The following is a 20605-nucleotide window of genomic DNA, read 5'->3' on the forward strand; positions in this document are numbered from 1 at the left end:
AGCTTTATTCCAAAACCTAATGTTTTGAAACTACTATGGTCACTGCTTCCAAATGATTCAATGCAGTTTGCCAACGCAAAGCTTTGACAAAGCACATGCTTACTTGTTGGATAAGAAAGTAACTTCCAGGATTAATGACATGCTTTAATTCTGAATTTGTCACTGATGGGATACTTTTTTAAATAAATCATGCATTCCTATCATCTGTGTTTTGGAAAGCATTTTGATAAATTAGGCAGACTACAGGAGACACCTGTAAAAGTTATGTGAGAGCTGATGGAAAATCCTAGTGATAAGAAATCTTAGCAAAACTTCCCAAATCTCAGTTTATTAAAAGTAGAGTTAGTCTGTGGTCTCATTACAGTATATAAGCACCTTCCCAGTGAAATGATGCTGAAAACTTCTCTGACAGATAAAGACAGAAGAACATTCACTTTTGATGTACACTATGAATCTGGAGAATGCAGACACCATTGAACTTATGTCTGTGACAAACTAAACTTTCTCTGGAACACACGTCAGGAGGAGTGAGAAAAAACTCTGTAGGAACCATACTTACTTTGGTCTGTATATGTAATCATTTAATTGAATAATTTTGCCAACTGTCCATAAAATTTATTGATTATACAAAAGTTTAACACTGTCCACATTAAACAAATTTAAGAGAAAAGAAATATTTCCAAGTAGCCTTAATTGTACTAGCCTAAGAATTTGGGACTATCATGCAATTTGGAGAGTATGGATCTGAAAATATATTACAAATAATTTATAAAATTGTATTTAGATTTTTGTTTTCTAGATGACAACACTAATATTTGGAGGCAGTTCATTTCTTAGGTTAATTCTGCAACTGAAAAATCCACATTCATTCTTGGAAACCAAGCTTTTCATTTGATCCTGTTGTAGTGTGTGTTGTTGGTATGTTCTGTTTCTCCCCCATTTTATTGTGATGGTTCTGTCCTCCCAGTTTGCCCCGCCTCAGTTTCTGTCTATTATGTAGTTGCCATGGTTTTCCTTATGTTATATAATTTCCCCCTCCCTCCATTTCCAAATATGTATAGTTTTCTCTCCTCCCTGGGCCCAGTCAATCACTCCCCACCCCTCCCAGTTTTCCAGAATGTTCCCCTCAGTAGGGGACGTGATTGGCTGTGGTCCTGGGGCCTCTCCTATACAATGTATCCATTGGTTCTCCCTTCAAGTCTGTCATGTTCAGTTCATCCCCCAACCTCTCCTGATTGGTTTTCTGTAAACCCCTCCTTTGGTTCCCACCTCCCTTTATAACTTCATGCTCTACCCCTTTTCTGTGTCACTCCCTGCGGGTTGCCCTCAGGCATTAAACCTGTTTGGACCCTAGGAGGTGTCCGACTATCATTCACCTCGTCCAGGCTCGCAGCTCTCCCCCGAGACCTCATCCCGCAGGCACGGCCCGAGGCCTCCGCCGCCGAGGGGTGCCTGAAGCTGTCAGCCCTGGGGCCCTGCCACCGGGACTGACACCCCCGCTGCAGTGGGGCTGTTGGCCGCCCTCTCTACTAGCCGGGTCAAAAGGTCTCAGGCCGCGGTCCACGCTGCATGATCCTAAAATAGATAGCTATTATTCTGATATTTAGCAGGTTATCTTTTTTAAATAAAATGAATCAAACTAGTGTCACAGTAACTTTCAACACATGCTGTTTCCCCCAATATGAAATACGTAATTGTAATTACTTAAATAGATCAGCAAATAAGAAAATCTTCTTCCACAACAGAGACGATATAGGTTCAGGTATAACAACTATGTGTTGCGTAGGTAATTCTATGTGTTATGTAGCATAACATTTGCAAGCAGAAATTGTAGCAGAAAAAGATTTTATTATGATGCTATCAATCTTCAGTTGGAATCAGGACCTACATAGATAGATATGTGGGGATGTTTATTTATTTATTTATATATATACATACATAAATATATATCTATTTTTATGTAATATATATATTTATTATATACATTTATAAATCACATATATGATTTTTTTGAGGTAAGTGGGGATGTCTAAGCATCCAAATTTGCTTCATATGAAGAGAAAATCTCTATCATATAGAGAGATGTGTTCATATTGTAGAATACAAATAAGGAGTTTTTCCTTTTTTATTCTTCAAGGTTCCCAAACAAATCACAGCTTACTTCTGTCTTGTAATAGGGCCTGTTCCAAAGACCTGTGACGCTTCCTATTGACTCAACAGGCTTTGGATCTGGCCCTAAAGTAGTAAAACCTTTGTGGAATGTTTATAGATAACCACTTAGTCCATGCCAGCTTAAGGAAAGCAAAAGGAAATAATTTAAATGCATCTTCCAGTGACATAAGTCTCATGAAGAATTAACTAGGATAAGCACTTACTCTAGTTGGTGCACTGTCGATTTGAACAATGCAGACAAAAATAATAATTAAAACATAGCTTCATGCTGAGATGAAACTTTCAAGAGTGTCTACTGTGTTAAGCTTATGATTTTTTCTGGTTTTGTATTTGCAAGCATAATTACGTCCCAGAGGCAACAGGAGCTAGAGCTTTTCAGTCCCCATTTCCCCCTCCGATAGGAGATTAATTTCTTTACACAGAAATCCAAAAATTGATGCCAGAGCAGTAATAATAATAATGTAAACAAGTATTTTATTCTTTTAATCTGGAATGCATAATTTAATGGCATAGTTATATGAATAATGAAAACATCACATCTACTTTAGACAACTAAGGGTAAACTGAAGGTAACATTTAATGTAGTATTGATTGACCGCATCAACCAAACAACGGCAGACATCTGTATGGATGACAGCATTTAGGAAAATGCTACCAAGTCCATCAATACAGATTAAGTAGGGGTGGGATGGAGCAGACTTGATGGCTCAGAGTCCTGGTAATGGAATACGAAGCATTTCACCTCCAGCACGCTGACTTGACCAGCCTAGGTCAGTCTGTCACTGAAAGTCATTACCATCAGATGGTCCAGTGAAATGGGTTTGTCCTAATGGCAGCCTGCCTGTGTCACAAAATGCACCATCTGTCATGACTGACATCATGTTGAGATTTTCAGCTGGAAGGCTGGAAGGAGAGAGGATGGGCTCCACAACCCTCCTATCCTTGCAGGAAGCATGGGTAAGGACAGTTGTCTGGGGCTGTGCTGCAGGGATTTTAGGAATGCCTGATTTTAGGGATAGTGGTGTCAAGCATGATAGGAGCAGGCACAGCACACCAGCAGCATGAAGTTACAGTAGTTCTCTTTTGGATAGATTTGAGAGAAACAGTGACACGCGAGGAAAGCAAAACAGGGGTATTAAAAAAAAAAAAACAAAACAAAACAAAAAAGTAGCAGAATTCAGAATTCTTTATTAGGCAGAGGTGAGAAATGACATACAAAAGCTAAGTGAAAACAAGATAAGATACGAAGAAAGGATTTGAAAATGAAGGCATAGAGTGTACAGAGACAGCATAAGGAGACATTGGAGTGATGCAAAGTAAGGAATTACATGGATAATGGGATGAGCTAAGGTGATTATTTCTTTCAGTAGCAGTTCTGGTCGGATATGAGATGAAGACTGTATCTGCCAAAGACACCAGAAATGACATTGTTAGAAGTGACAGGAGCAGGAAGAGAGTTTTAGCTTTGTGGTTAGATGGGGAATACTGTACCTTGTAGAAGGTCTGAAGTAAGGTATTACCTGAAAGTTTCAATGTTAGACTGAATAGCAGCCCAAATCAAATAGAAGTTTTATTGCCAATACTGGCTACGCTTCAGTTTAAGTGATGGGGAAAAACTCTTACTTGGTGATAGCAAAATTAATAGAACAAAAATAATTAAGAACATTGCTTCCCACCTTTGAACTTAACCTGGTGTTTAGACATACAATAGGAAACATCAGGTTAGACAGTAGACAAGTTGTTGCACTTCAGGGAGATAGTTTCCTGTATGTTAATTTAATCTGTGTTGTCAACTTGGAACAAAGATGTTGAGCATCATTTCCCAACCTTTCACCTAAACTAACTAAACTCTAAAAGCTCAGGAATGGCTTCTTGGAGCTTTGCAAAAGACAAATAAAAAAAGGAAACCTATTTTCAATACGCTCAACTATGCTTCTGTTAAGAAAAGTTTCACAAATCAGAAACTTAAAAATCACTGCATACGATGAGGACAAAAAGGGACAGATTCTTGTCAAATTGTCAGAAGAAGCCGAAGATCTTATGAAAGAATGAAAACAGGAGGAAAACCAGGAGGAAAACAAGACAGTAACTGAAAACAATGGCTGATATATTTCCTTTAAAAAATTGTGAGATAAAACTATGTAATTTAAAAATACATTTGGAGTTTTACACTAATCTGATCCAGGGATATGACAGCAAACTGATGGGTGTGGCAAGATCAACAAAAAATCCTCTCTGATTCACATACATTGCAGTTGCCGTCACATAACAATAATGGTACTTCTATTACTACCTGTGAGAAACAGATTAAAAACATCCTAAAACACATATACTCCACCCAGGCTGCTTCTAATCCCACAAAACACAGCAAGCTTGTCAGTAGCACTTCATTGTCTAAAAGTCTCTGCCCTTCTAACCATTCCATTCTGACCAGTGTGAATCATAATTTTTTTCTTGCAGAAAAATATCACAGTTGGAAACAAACAATTTTCCCATAAAATGAGGATTAAGAATGAAGACATGAAAAAGTGAAACTAAAATGATGAAAACATCTCAGTGCTTATAGAGCTCTTTTTCATGAAGTCATAATTCCTTATGGCTTTTTTACAGATTAAGTATTGAGGCTGCTGGGCATACACAGTTTATTACTTAGAAGAACAATTGAGTAGTGAAATGAATATTGTGATTAGGTCAAATTAGGTGAAACTGAACTAGAACCAGATGTATTTTGCTACTAAGACTCACATGGACAAAGTCCTCAGCAATGGTTCAGATAATACAAAATAATGTAGCCGAGAACACTAATCCTGATATTTCTTCATGGAATTTTTCTGGTTGTGATTTTACCGTCAAAAATCCCATGTAATGCCTGTTTGAATATGATTGCTGTTTTTTTTCATAATATCATATGCAAAAATCCGTGAGCATAATCATGACTTGGGTTTAAGTAAATCATATTAGAACAATCATGGAATCAAAATGAAATATTAAAATATTTCACACATATAGAGTTTCTGCCCTACCATCAGGAGTATGGATGAAATAAAATTATTGTTGAAAAATCTGAACGTTGAAAAATCTGAACACTGAAAAATCAGAAGGTGCCCACGGTGGTTGTGCCAACTCCAGTTCCAGAGAGGCACAAGATTTCTTGGGAAAAATACGTAATGTTGTGTCCAGTGAATTGCTACATTCGAAGCAGCTGAACATCTTCAGTGTGAGATTTCTTGACAAAAGAAAAGGCAACAAAAAAGGTATTTTGTCTCATGACTCAAAATCAGGACAGGCTATTCTTCTATGGAAGCCGTATCATTTAAAGCATCTATTAATCTTGCTATAGAAATGGCTGGAGAAAACGGTGGTTTGGTATACATGCAGGACACACACTCTGAGTAATAACTTCTCTGCAAGCTCATTTTCTATTGTATATGCATATCATCTAGAAAGATGGGAAAGTTCACCTCTGTACGGCTTTCACTTCCAAAGTTGCAGAGGTAAACAAATTCGAGTATTTCTTTTTCTGTGTATCTTTCCTTACAAGGGAGTGCTACACTTGGTCATCAAGTGCCATTTCGCAAGAACCAAGGCATGCACTTTCAACATTAATCAGTAAACTGTTGAGAGTCAGAGGCTTGCTTCTTGCACAGAAATAAAAGAATTATCTGTTGCAGAAGACCCAGCACCATCTCAAGGTACCCGCAGAATTACCTGTTGGGAGTTCGTAATTTTCCATGTGTTTTGTTTTTAGGACTTCTAATCTAAGTTCCCACTTGGCTTGTGATGATGGGATGCTGAACTGGATGATTTTTTATGGTCACTTCCAACCCAAACCATCCTGTGATTGTACAATGCGAAAGTGGCTAATTGCTTTTCGCTCTACAAGTCTGGAGGAACCCAGCACCGTCCCTGGGAAACCCTGCGACACACTGAGCACCACAGGCGAGCGGGAGCCGCCGCAAGCGCAGCGGCACTGCGGGCGGGCCTGGGAGGCGGGGACGCTCGGGCAGGAGGTGGCGGGAGCCCCGCTAGCACAGGAAGTCGCCTCGGCGAGAGAGGAGGCGGAGCTGTGCCGCTCGGCCCGAGGTACCGCGCCGCGTCCCGGGGCGGGCGGGCGAGCGGCCGCGGCCGGCGGGCCCGAGCGGGGCTGCCCTGGCCCCGGCTCCGGCCCCGGCCCCTCCCGCGCCGCGGGGGCGCCGCCATTGGCCTGCGGGCAGGGAGCGCGAGCGCCGGCCGCGCGCTCGGCCGGCCCGCTGACCGCCGCGGGCCCGCCCTGCTATTGGCCGGCGGGAAGCGCGCGGCCCCGCGATTGGCCGGAGCGCGCTGTCAATCCGGGCGGCCCCGCCCCCGGAGCGCCAGCTGGAGGGACTGGGGTGGGAGAGGGTCAGCCGTGTGGCCGCCATATTGGGCGTGGGCGGGATGGCTGCCGTGCTGCGCTGTCCTGCGGTGGCCTTTGGTGTTGCGTTTCACTGTGCCGGGCCCCTCCACTGCTAGGGCTGCTTTTCCGTGCTCGAAGAAGTACGACCCTGACCAGGCAGCCAAACTGAAGGGAAACAAACCCGTCACCGAGGTGTCCTCGGCGGGGCCGTGATCAAGGCCTGGCCCAGGCACGCAGCGGGGCCGAGCTGGCCGAAGCCTGCAGTGCCTCCATGGGAGGATAGCTCACGGTTTTCCATCGTGAGCACGACTGCTCACAGGCTGCCGGCCTTTTGTTGGGTATTTGTGCGAAACTCTGTCTTGTCTGAGGTTTTAGGGTGTCTGGAGCTGGACAATCCGCTGCTCTGTGTGTGCTGACCGCCCACGTGCAGTGAGACCGGGCCGTGTAGTGCTGCTGGATGTGTTCGGCTGGCTGTGGGTGTGCAGTAAATCTGATCCAACCCGGAGTGTTGAGCTGGCTGTGTTTGCCTTATAGGCGTGATGTGTTCCGGGTACATTGGATGTCTTTGTGTTCTCTGCAGAGGGCTCTGTTCATGGCTGTGCTCAGAAAATCCTGGACAAAAATGTGTGGGAATATGTGAGCTGCAAAAGCTTCTAAATGTGAAGTGTTGGCCGGGGATTCTCTGCCACACTGTTGATGTGGCTCTCAAGCTTCTCCACCTTCCATCCCCACACAGTTACAAGAACAGATCATAGTAGTATCAGAAACCCCCTCTGAAAGAGCCTATGGTGTAATTGGGCTGTATATGCAGCACACACCTTCACACTCAGTAATTCAATTACATGTCATAGGTTTTGAGTTCCTTCCTGTGGGGCCCAGGCTCGTTCCTAAAGAGCTAATCAGAATGGAAGCGTACTTGCTATTAAAGATGTAGATGTATTTCTGTAGTGGAAAACTGTATAAAATGATGTTTAAGAGATAGACTAAATTCTACAAATGTGGGGAAAATTGAATCATTTTTTAAGTACTGCATTTTGGCACGTCACCCTTGGCTGAATCACTTCACTCTTTGGTACAAAACTGGCTGGAGACAAGCCATTGTTCAGAAAATAGCTTGTCTGCTCGCCTAAAGAAAAATGTGGCCAGTTTTTTTGTTCACATGATTGTCTTTCATCATTCATTAATACAATTTATCCTCTAGGACTTATATGTCATTGTGAAAGTTGGAAAGATGTAAGTCTACTTCAGATATTATTTATGAGTAAGTCTTCTAGCTAAACCTGCTTGAGCAGGAATAGATGAGCACAAGTAGATGACCTCAGAAGGTCCATCAATAGTCTTGGGAATTCTGTGAATTTATGTAGCCAAGAAGAGATTACCACAATGTCCTACAACTAATTTACTGTGGTTAAAGTAGTATTTTGTATTTGCAAAAACAATACAGAAAATACTTTCTCAATGCAAATGTGGGATCTCTTCAGATATCTAGGTTTTGAAAGATTACTTCAAATCAGATTACTAAAGCAGAGATGCCTTTCAACAGTGGTAGAGTTCCTTATGTGTTTAGCTTTAAGTCTTACACTGAATTTTATACAAGGACATATATGTGGCTTTCATAAAGTCATATAAACAGGACTATATCTTCCGTTTCAGGTACAAGCAACTGAGTTCCAGAGTTTATTACTGTATCACGTTGAATGACCAGGATTTTTCCATACATTGTTCCTTAAGAGCATACTTTAGTGAAAGGTAATACACAAGGAGATAAATACTTTCTTCATAAAATGGGGAGTAAAGGCAGTGCCTTTACTACTGGTTTTGCTTGGTTAGCTGTGGGCTTTTTTCCATGAATTTGAACTATGCAGAGTAAGTTTATATGCATTGGAAGTTGCTACACTCAATTCTGCCCGTTCTGGATTTCGTAGCTGTTGCTCTTAGACTCTGCAGCCTCTTCAGATTAGGAAGCCTGTTTGTCTGCCAGTTTGAAAATCTTCTACTTCACTATTGGTCAAAAATACAGAATGAAGTCTAGTCATGTAAGCTAATACATTAACCTCTGGTACCACTCAGGCTATTGTTAGGATTTACGTAATTCAAATATTTCAGCCAAATTCTTGCCGCCCAGTCTAAAGCACACCTGAAGCTCAGTGTATACTTTATGGCAGTAGCTCCAGAGAACATCCAGAAAACAAGACAAGAGGTGTTTTCTTTGGATTCTATTTTTGAAGTGCAGTGTTCTTGAATTTTTCTCTGAAATTTGTTTCTCTAGACCATGAATTAGTTTTGGTTAGATAATTTTAAATACTTTTTAAAATTAATTGATACCATGAAGAATAGTTATTGTTAATCACAGTTAGAATTTTAGAGTTTCTGTGAGTTTTTATCATGACTAGGAAGTTGTTGGGTTTCTTTCTTTGGGATATTTCCATATTAATATAAATTTCGCATTAAGCAAGGCAAGCTGTGAATTACAGGAGAGGATAGGAGTTGGGCTAATGCTCCAGAATTGGATTGCTTATTAAAAATCACTCTGTTAAGTGTGAAGAAAAAGTGAATTATTATGTTTACATGTTATGAGATATGTGAAGAGAATGTAGCATAGGTGATTGTAAGATGTAGACAAAGAAGGCAGTCATTTCCATTTGCAGTAGGAGTCTCCCCCAGTCCTCTGACTCTCATACAGTACGACTCTTGTAATGCAGTTACTCCTGGAAAACAGGAGTGTGAGAGTCAATGTTTTCTGACCCAAACTCTGCCTTAAATTTTTCTGCTCTTGTGGATTTTTTCATTTGCTTGCGGGTTTACTTTGCTTGAGGAAAATATGTGAAGAGATTTACAAAATAAATACTAACTGATCATTTTTCAAAATAAAAAATGAAGTGCTTTTCAGTGAATGGCTATCCTCATTCCAAGTGAAGTCTGCAATGATTAAATATTAAAATGATCCATGGTTTAAATTAATATAAAAAAATTTCAGGAGATTATTACAAAGATTAACATTTTTAATGTTTTAATAGTCCCATAGTTGATCAATCATAGGCGCAGTGAAACTGCTTTTAGTTAACTAACCTGATGATGCTATATATCAGTGCAGTATTATATAAAACATAAACCTTGTGGCATGGTTGGTAGAGGAGATAAAGAAACAGTGTCTGTTATAACTCTTTAATTATCAGGTTTATTCTTGAAGTATTTTTTGACACACAAAGTAAGCAGGTAACAATTTTTTTTCCTTTTGAAAAGAAAACAGGAAAGAAAGGTAGTTCTAGAAAAAATGTGTTTGCTGTAGAGTAAGCTGCTGTTGTTGCCTGTAATGACAAACATAGATGGTCACTGGCGTGGCTGTGGAAGAACAACAATGTCTGTTTGCAGTGTGTGTTCTTGCATTTGTGTTTTCAAATAGAACTTGCATTAATGCAGCTTTAATATTGCAGAATTATCTGCAACAGCCTATGATTCCTGATACATTTTTATTCTTTAGAATTTTGTTTGAAGGTCATGGGAAAATGTCATGGAATCCCAGGTGCTTTTATATCACTAGCTGTGCACAGACACCCCTGTAATCAGTGAGTTGAGTAAATACTTGAGGCATTCCTGACAGGGACAGTGCTAATTCCTTTGTTTCTCATTTGTTTTGCGTTTTTTTAGCCACAGGGCAAAAGTCATCATTAGTGATTTTTTTAAGTTTGATTCTGGCTTTTTAAACACACACTGCAGTGATACAGTGGAGCTTTGCACAATACAGTTTGTTGTGTCCCGAGATTTTTTGCAGTTTTAAATATAATACATGCATCATCAAAATATTGTTCATTCATACGTTGTGATTGTTCTTGTCATCGTCCTTCACTGAGTGTGATTTACAATCAAAAAAGAGGCAGAATTGGGAAGAAAGGCTGATGAATTAGCCAATGTAAACCCAGAAGGGTTTGTAAAGAAGGATTGGAGATAAGAAAGGAAGGCTGTAGTAGAAATCCAGGGCTAGACGTTGAGCTAGTAAAATGAACAAATAAGGAAAGACCTTCTGACAGCAGAAACTTATGGTGGAGAAGTCACAGGCAGAAAGGACAAATATGAGAGGGGAAAAGAGCAAATGATGGCAGTAGGTTAGTGTTGGGAATGATAGTTGGAAGGTTAAAATCCAGAGGACAAGCTGAAGCACACAATTTTCTACACAAATTTGTTGTCACTTTTTAATGCTGTTATTTCTAGTTTTAGGTAAGACAACAAATTAAAAATGGGGTTGCATTGTGTGTAGTTTTTTGCCTCTAGCCAGAAAGCTAAATTAATTCTCATGTATTTCTGTTAAAATAAAATAAATAGTGAAACAAAATAATAACCTTTTATGTCATGAGCTGTTTTTTATATTGGGGAAACAGATTGGCTTGCAAGTGTAGTAGGTTTCGAAGTCTCAGTTGTTTTCTCCCTGGCTGTGGTGTGTGGTGTTAATGAAGAAAAGGTTACGTTTACCCATGATAATTCCCTCTCACATTTACATTATCAATCAGCCTATGTAGCTTTTTGTGCTTTTATCTATTGTGTTTTCATTGTAATCTTTACATATGAAGTTCTCAGTTCTACAAACTCTTATGCTGAAATTTATTCACAAATGGCTCTTACAGATGTACTCTAGAAGATTTAAATGCTGTAGTTAAAGATGGTGCCAGCTGGTCGCTTCTCCCCACCCCTGAGATTGCACTCTGTGTGGAGGAGCAATACCTGCACCTCAGTTCACTTCTCTCACCTGAGCTCACATTCCTTGTAGGGGGCTGTGTGCTGATGTGGAGGCTGGGAATCAGATCCTGAGACCTGGGCACAGAACATATCCCCTTTTGTTGTCCTTCCATACAGCCTCCTAAACTGTGGCAGGAGATTAAGCACCTGGGTCAGCAACATCTTAAAGCCTCTCAGATACCCAGGGCTTGTTGAAGAGACTCCTCTGTGGTTTTGAGTTGACTATGTTTAAAACTTTTTTTTTAAATTACCTATATTTTCAATTTGTCATTGTATCAAGTCAGTGTGGAGGATATTTCCAAGCTTGGCTTTACCGTATCACCACCTCTGCTTAAACTCTGACTTTTGTCTGCTTTTAGAAGTGATCATGCCTAAAAGCTTATATTAAAAACCATAGATCTCTCATGTAACATATATGCTATAGAAATAGTTTAGTAGTAGTGTGGTGTTCTCATTGTGTGAGGAGCTGGTTACACTGCCTCCAATTAAGATTGCATCACTTACTTTGCTGCTAGACCAGTTTTGTATTAGTTAGGCTCTTGCCAAAAGGAAATTGCTAACCTGAAGCAGTGGATTACTTGCTTGGTTTTTGTGTCTTGGCTGTCAAAGTGAAAGCACACTATTTATATAGCTAACATTTGGGTAGGTCCTTGATTTATTGTTACGCAACTAAAATTAATTCTAAAATTCAAACTGTACAGTTACAATAAAATGGATAAAGAACTGCTGAGCTGCCAGCACTCAGAAGTAATGGCTGGGAGGCCACTGGCAATGGTTGAGAGCCTGTGGGGACTTGTCCCAGCATTCGCATCAGGTGTGATGTGCATGTTGTTTTGGTCAGTTGTCTGTGTGTAAACATACAGGCATAGTGGCAAAGGATGAATAGTTCAGTGATTGCTGGATTGATGAAGAAAGGATGAAGTTTAGAGCACGGCTGAGATCATGTTAACATGAGTCTGTTAGAATGTAGTTCATGTGCATGTGCCAAGGAGCAAGGAATGCTGGATGTGTGTGCAGAATGGAAAATTCTTATCTTCTAGAGGTGTGGCTGAGGAAAGACTGAGAGGTTTGTGAGGAAGGTCCTGTACACAAAGGGGATTCAAGTGCAGGGCAGTGTCAAGAACGTGCTGCCTAGGAGAGGTAGAAGCATAGTTTGAATAATAAGACCGGTGTGGGAATGTTGCATCTAGTTTTATTTTGATGGAAAACATGCCCTGAAAAATTTGAAAGCATGATGAAGGTCCTGAACAGACTTAGTTCTGTTCATAGAACTGCCCTTGGGAGGTGGGTTTGAGATTGGGTTCACGCTTGCCGTGGTGTTTCTGACCACACATCTGCCTTACCTTGGCCAGCTCTGTTAGCTCTCCCTCCCGCCTGGTTGCTGTAGAGGCCCTCCTGCATACCTACTGTTTAGTGTCCCAGGCAAGGCTATGCTGAATCTGTTTGAATTTGTCATTTCTTCCCTTTGCAGAGGGCATGAAAGCATTGTTTCTGTTTTGTTGCATATATATATATGCAGCATGAAAAGCTTTAAAGAATATGTTTTTTCAACAAATTTGAGTATTATTTTTATGGTGCTGCTAAGAATTGCAGCAGCTAATAGTTTACTGGGATTTTTTTTCTTCTGAAATCATGAAATGGTAAAAGCAAGGGTGGATGTTGCTTTCCTTGCAATTTTTTACATGCTATTTAATTTATGAATGAATCTTCCTGTAATTTGGAATGAAAAGGTTAATAAAGCATTGTTAGATTGATGCTTACTTTTTATTCTGAAAGATAGGATAATTTGAAAGCCTGGGTTATTTTGGTGTCTTTCTCTGTATACAAAGCTAGAGACCAGAAGGCTAAACAGGAAGTGTGTTCTGGAAAAAATATTATAGAGACAAAACCTATTGAAAAAAACTTGAAACTATTTTCATTTTAAGTACACCAGTGGGGTTAAATAATACTAATAACTTCTGTTAGAGTAACAGATCATGATAATTTAAAACTAAAGTTCCTGGCACACTTGCTAATATCTTTTATGGCTTCATTAAAATACATCTGAAATAATTTACAGAGCAAGGCTTCTGGGTGAATTCTTACAGTTCTGCATGGGAAAAGTGCCTGTTTATCTTCATGCATGTTTATATAGACCCATGGAAATTATGATGTAAATGTGGATGCTGTACTAAAACATAGCCATATATGCAGAGTAAGGAATTCAAAGCATTTGTATTCTGTCATTTATTGCACACAAGTCATGTATATTGTATAAGCTTGGTTCAATTCTGTATCCTGACCATAGAAGGGCACTATAGAATATGTACTCTACCTTGAGGGGACCTTGAAGGGGAGGGAGTAATGTGTGTAGGAAAAAGCCCAGGGTGATGACTCTCTTACCAAACTTGTCTCTTTCCTGGTTTTGAACCTTCACATTTACACACATTACTGGAAGTAGTGAAGAGCTGGAAGGGTGTTTCCCTTGTACTACACTATTACACATTTTATTTACTCATCTTATTAAAATAAATATATAGGTCAGTGTGGAAACAACTGGGACAGCTGCAAAGCTGAGTGCATGGGATAAAGTCTTCTGAAAGGTAAAAGAGGAGGCAGTTTAGCTGCATTTTCAGAGTTGACCCAGCTCTCCTTAAACTTTTATAGTTACTTACAGAGCTGTACTGCTGTTGATACAGTAGTAGCCAGACTGGGCAATTGTAGCAAGAAGGGAACAGACCTGCAGTTTCTTGTGATGTTGGTGTGTTCTTAAGAAAATCGATCTGAACTCATTTAACTGTATGCTCTAGAAGGTTTTTCATTGTTGTATGTCATTTACAGGGCTAGATTTCAGGCAGTGCAGTCAGCTTCTCCTAATAAAACCTTATGGCAGAAGCACACATCCTGCTTTGACTCCAGCCAAGGGCATGTGCAAACCCCTTGTCCTGTCACCCAAGGACTCCCTAGTGCTTAGAGAGATGCACTCAGGAAATTTGAGCAAATGGAGTGGATTGTCATCTGCCGTTTTATCTCGGGCTAGATTCCGTAAGAAATGCTCACAAACTGCTTTTCAAATGATGTCTTTTAGCAGTCTCAAAACTCTCTTGTTTGTAACTAGTTTGACATATGGGAATCTCTCATCAGAGGTATCTTTTAGGCCAGAAAAGGCCAACCTTTAATGCATTAGAATTCAGGATCTTAAAAAATGAGCCATCTTCTAAAGCAGCCACCTATTAAAAAGTGTTAATTTCGTATTTTACTACTAGTTTTATGGTAAATAAAATTTCATTCATGCTGAATGACTCAAAACAAAAGGAATACTTTTTTTAATGTTTCTGTCTCAGTGTCATCTTTTCTTTTGGCATTCTTCTGGACAATGAACCCTGAAGCGAAATATCTTCCTTATGACACACACCTGCATGCTGTTCAGGAGCAGAGGGAAAAGATGGGGCTGTAGTCTCCTCCCACCCTCTTCCCATTAGTGGGAAGAGCCATGAGAAGAGCCCAAACAGGCATTTCCACAAATAGTTTCATCCAAGATCTTCAGCTGTTCAAATGATGTTCTATTTCAACTGATAGTTTTCTGCTGGTTGATGGGTTTTCATTTTGCTGCCTTTCTTCCCAGCTGCACTCCACAAATTTCTCTGCCTTAAAATGAGGCAAGGAAACAGTTTACCAGGTTTTCTGATGATCATCAAAGCTTATCTTTTCATTTGGTGCATATAAAGGTTTTAGCCTGATTTTGATCCATTCATTTAATTCAATCTTTGTTCAAGGTTCAGATTGTAGATAGGTATCAATGACCTTACACTCCCATTTTTGCCCAAATACAACATAAAGCTCCCAAAGAGATGGTATCATATAAGCTATTACTTTATTCTCTGTCTTAAAAATCATTGCCTTTAATGGGATCTCTAGGTAGTTTTCAGGAGAGCCAAGTCTTGAGCAATTTAGATAAAATCTGCAGAGAGTGTGCTTGGGCTATTGTTTTGAACAACTTGGGAAACTACTGAGCTGATGTTATTTAAGCCATATTAAACTTCTCACCCACTTACGGCCTAATCCTTCAACACCAAGTAGGACTTGGTTTTGAAAATGCTGCTGTTAACATCTATGGGTCTGTATTCACTAAGGCTGACTATTAAGCTCATTATTAAGTGTTGTTGGGGTGAACTTTACATTTTTTCTGTTAACAGTTAAGTTAGCTACTGGTTATTTACTGGTTTTTGTCTCAATTTAAAAGAAAGAAAGTACAAAAAAGATACATTGTGTTAAGACTGATGAAATGCAGGCCAGCTTTATTATGTTCTGATCTTTCTGGGGAAGATCTGCATCTGGATGCAGTTCTATGCCATGTGTTGCAGGAAGACCCTCCTCAGTCAGGGATGTTGGACCAGGTGACCCACTGTGGTCTCTTCTAACCTGACCAATTCTGTGATTGCTCTGTCTTTAATGAGCTGTTGAGTAATGGAGGAAAACGTGAGTACAAAACCCACCAAATTAAAACTCCTTATACTTCATGTTTCTTTTGCCTTGTGACTAGATTAGATGTTGCTGGTTTTTTTTTTTTAAAGCTGAATTGCTTTCCTGAATGCTTAATACAGCATGTGAAACAAAAAAAAATTGCCATAAAACTATTTTTCTTCATTCATAGATCAGCCTTTTTAATACTTATTGAGCTGCAGTAGCTTCAGAGAAAGGAAAAAAAATGTGCATTTGTTTTGAATGCTGGATGGAGAGATTACCTGAAGTGGTGAGCTTCAATGGGCTCTTCTGAGAGCGAGCAGCGCTTTTGGGCCCAGAGCATGCTTGCCACCATGGCTGATGGAAGTGGTAAAGGACAGGTACTTTCTTTGGAGATCTGAAAGCTTCTTATTACTTCAAAGGGAGCCCAGGGACAAAGACAAACGTGGACTGAGGGCACAGGGTTTTATATGGGGGAAAGGGGTCGATCTGAGCGTCAAGGACCAGTGGGAACAGGTGAATGGGGTGGGGGAGCGGGGGGCAGCCAACCAGGGGAACCAGTAGGGAAACTGCATCAAACGGGCCAGTTCTGACAGATATGTGAGAACGGGGGTTGAACTGGGGTGGAACAGCTGTACAAACCAATAGAACTTGAGATGTTACCATGTCCCTGCAGAGGCCTATGGGAGGGAGGCACTTCTGACCCTAATCTTGGAGGGGAGTTTCTCATTGCCTGCTTCAGCCTCTCCAGGGCCGAGGCGTTACAGCTCTGGTGGCAGGCCCTTGGGCCTCCAGGATTATCCTTTAAGTCTTGTTGTACACCAGGTTTAGTAATGGAACTAATAATTTGGTTTTGCTGAAGTGTTATGATTAGGTTTATGTGGACTCAAGTGTTATTTGCTGCTGTCATTGGTAGAGTGCTTTCAACTTTTTCAGGCTTGCTCAGGGTAAGAAGGGAAGCACTCATTTGGCCATAAACATGGTGACCAGTTCTGGCAATTACTATGACTTGAAGTCGTATGAAGGGACATGGTGTGATAATACAGTGAAATATGTTAGAGAAGGGCACATTTGTGTGCCTGCCAGCTTTGTGCCTGCATGATGTATTTGTGACTAGTTTTTCTTCTGGTTTTCAGTTATTAAGATAATTTTATTTGCCAAGAGTTGCGTTTCTGCTTGAATGATAGGCATATGCAAGGAAAGTGGATATCAATGTTAGAATTAATGGAGAAAAATTAGCTGGAGACTTAACCTCACATGGTTTAAAAAGTTTCAGTTTTTTATAAACAGTGTGAGCATGAAAAGAAAGGAAAAATTACAGCAGTTTCAAACTGTCTTGTTCTGATATATTACTTTAAAAAACTATTTCAGCTTTTAAATAATTTGCTCTGAAATATTTTGGTTTTAGTAGTCTTAAGGTAAGGCAAGTGAAAAGAGAGGCAACATAGAAATAAAAGCATGATAAATATGAAATTGCTACCTGTTCCAAATTTTTTGTGTGTGTGAATAACTTTAGAAGTTACAAGATTTATTTTCAATAAAGGTCACTACCCCATTTTGCAATACTGAAAACTTTGTGAATCACTGTTCTCTGGATGGTTGAGAACTGTAGTTTAAGATGGATATACTAAAGGGAAGGATAATCCCTAAATACTTCTTCTCACTGGAGGAAGAAATCAGAATTTAATTTCCATCAAAAATGAGCCTAAGCTTAAAACTCTACAAATGAGAAATTAACAAGTGTGTGTAATTGAAGCATTCAGGCTTATAGCAAGGCCATGGCTTGTGGCAGTCCCAGGAAAGAAGTAGCGTTTAGGAAAAATAGAACTTTTGTCAGTTCCCACAACGAAAGAGGGGAGAACAGAGGGCTTAATTTCACATTTGAAGAAGGGAAAGAAGTCACTCTTCCCTTGCTGTAACACCTAGGAGGGCAAAACAGTCTCTGAGACTTTGGAGTAAGACTTCGGTAAAACCATATGGGACTATTGCATTTGAGAATGGCACCTTCATAACTTACTGAAGTGAAGTGCTTAGGCAGACTTAGCTGATTTTGAAATTTAAGGTCTTTAACCTCTAGCTTTATACTGTTATTTAAGTTAGTCCCTACTTCATCAAAGGAAATGAGTGCTGAAGGGGTATGTGGATCAAAGAGGGAGTAAAATTCCTGGGATTTAACTAAACTGCAGAAGTGTCCTCTGCTGACATGTCAATTACTGAGACAGGGCAAATAATTGTTTCTCATTGTTGCTCTTGACTCTATGAACTTCTGACTCTTGAGGCAGAGAGCTGTGCTTCACTCTGTTTTGTGGGGTGATGGTGGTGACATCCTCCCTACACCTCACGCCACAGAGGTGTCTGTACAGCGTCTGCAGGTGCTCCCATGGAAGCTGTATCCATCCTTGGTGGATCTGCCTCTGGACAATGGGGTGGTGTGGGTGTGCATTCTTCTATCCATTTTAGCTCTGATTTCTACCATAGTCCCATGTCCTTCTCTTTCCCCCAAAAAATGTTTAGACAGATTCCATTATTTTGAAGAATGTTTCTCTGAAATATGGTGTCAATTATTGTGTAATTTTCCCTTTAGTGGAGATTGCTCTTTTCTCTGTGAAGTACTGCATTTTGAACTGTCTGGCAAGGCAGAAATGTGTGTGCTTTTTCCCCTTCATGAAATTCTTTAAGGATATTTTCTTGACATATCAGTGCTATCATAGATTAATAAAAATGAGGGGGGGAAAGTACCTCTTTGGACATTAGGAATTTTAAATTCATTCAGATGAAGATCTATCTTCATATTAAATTGAATATATGTTTCACACATGCTATAGCTCTACACATCTCTGAAGTAAGTAGGGAATCTTCTTCTGAAAGCATAACAACCTAATAATGAAAATAAAATGTAAGGTGTATAGAATCACTACAGTTAGGAATATTCTTCTGCAAAATTTCCTATTTTTTATAGTAAGAATAATACCCATTGCGAAATAGATCTCTTCTGGGTAAGTAATGCTTTTATAAGTGTGTTTTGGCCTACTGCATTTTCATCCTGTAGAAGCAGAGGCAAACTATAATCTTCTGGGAATGGAAGGAACCTTTTAACATTTTTAATAGCCTATTTTTGCTTAAGAAAGCAATTTTACATAAATATGAAGTCCTTTTAAAAAATCTTATTCAGGTTTTGCCACCCTTGAAATGTTCACTCTTTTCCTAGCTGTGAGTACATTTAAGGATAATCTTTTCAACTCTTCAGATGTTTAAAAACATTCCATGTTTAGCAAAATTATGTAGACTCTTCACTAGATGAGAAAATGCACATATTTGGGTGTAAATAATCCCACCAAATTTTAGGCACTCTGGAGAGAATTAGGAACATAACAAGAAAGCAAGATTGCCAGAGGTGATTTGGACTCCTAACTATTGCATTTCTTTCTTTGCCCTTTGCAGAGGGAGTGGAGATGACCTCCTGTGTAGCTTGTGTGTTTGAGTTATGTTCCTGAAATTTAGGGACTAATCTGGGTTGTTGATTAAATTAGTTTTTCAGAATATATTGCTTTAGGATTTGGAAATATTCATGAGGATATGCTCAAAATTCCTATGAACTATTACCTGTTTATTACTTTTGTTAAATAAATGCAGAGCTTATTTCATGCAGTTTGTAGGTATTGTATAGCTAAAAAACAACAGAGCATCTCCTTTCCCTGTAGTGCAGAGGGTACTAATTGGAAGTAACAATGTGTGTTTTGTTCCTAGTGTTTACATGAAGCTATGAAACAGCCTCATATATGTCTGAGTAAAAGTTGTAGTTCCTATATGGTTTGAATCTTGGGATGTGATACAGTGTTTCTTCTCCTTGTGTAGAATGTTGAAATTATTTTAATATCTGTTCTGACTGGAGTTATGGATCCTGTGTTTTTGATTAATTTTCCTAAATTTAATTAAATTTAAATCACCTCTGCTGCTTTCAAGGTTAAATTAAGTAAAGAAGTATTGCATTTCTTTTATTAACAGAAGAATAAATAAATCCCCAGATAAAGCAGAGATAGATTCTGCAAGAAGCAGCATGGGCAGGGGACTCTTTCCTTGGAAATAATAGTCTCATTCTTTGAGAGAGACTTTCCAGAGGAATGGAGCACTACTGTAAGGCTTACCAAGAGAACATGAATGTATTTTGTTTGTTTTGTTTTTTAAGGTAGTAATAGTAGTAAAGATTTTTAAATTCTTTTTCTTGGCTACAGTATGGTTAAATAATTAATCTACATTATCTTAGCAGCTCTAGGCTGCTTCCACTGCTGTGTAGACAGACCTTAGTTACTGTACTTTAGCAGTACAATAACAAAAAAGCCAATTATAATAACCAGCAGCAACAATTTCCAAAATACCTATGTGCAGATGGCTTCCCACTTTAAATGTAGTGCTACCAGTTCTTTGAGATAACTTGATGTTTCCAGATGATCTGATGTGCTCCTTGAATTTTACCTGAGGTAGATAAAAGGCTATTTTTGCTTTCTTGTAACTTGCAAATATTTTACTATCCATTAGTTATTAAACTATCAGCTATGGAATTAACTCGGAGAAGACCAGTTCCTTCAATGACATCAGTAAGTTTTCATGGCATCTTTGAATCATGTTTAAAATGAATCAGTTTATGAGTTCAGATGATCAACCTGCATTACATCCAACAAAACAAATTAAAAAAGAATTATGTTTAAGGTGGATATCTATTTGCAATTAAAGATGAGGAACTTCTGCATATATACAGATGCCAAAGACTTGGTTCAGTAGCTTTGCATTCTGTAGTGGTTCTTTCCTGTCCTGAAGTTATATTTCTTTTCTCTCAGCCGACTAACATTACCTCAGCTACAAAACCAGTAATTTCATTGATTATTT

General features: G+C 39.3%; 1 protein-coding gene across 2 annotated transcripts in view; it reads left to right on the plus strand.

Moving 5' to 3' along the window:
- Positions 1 to 6220: 6220 nt before the first annotated feature.
- Positions 6221 to 20605, plus strand: part of TRIQK (triple QxxK/R motif containing) — a 60250-nt gene continuing 45865 nt past the window's right edge. Inside the window, exons 1-2 of one of the 2 annotated variants that reach the window (XM_058040239.1) lie at positions 6221 to 6255; positions 8201 to 8296. The gene's annotated coding sequence lies outside the window, so the exon portion shown is untranslated. The remainder of the gene's footprint in view (positions 6256 to 8200; positions 8297 to 20605) is intronic. The other variant, XM_058040247.1, reaches the window with a different exon arrangement.

Source organism: Melospiza georgiana, chromosome 1, assembly GCF_028018845.1.
Source record: "Melospiza georgiana isolate bMelGeo1 chromosome 1, bMelGeo1.pri, whole genome shotgun sequence".
In the NCBI taxonomy this organism is placed as follows: Eukaryota; Metazoa; Chordata; class Aves; order Passeriformes; family Passerellidae; genus Melospiza; species Melospiza georgiana.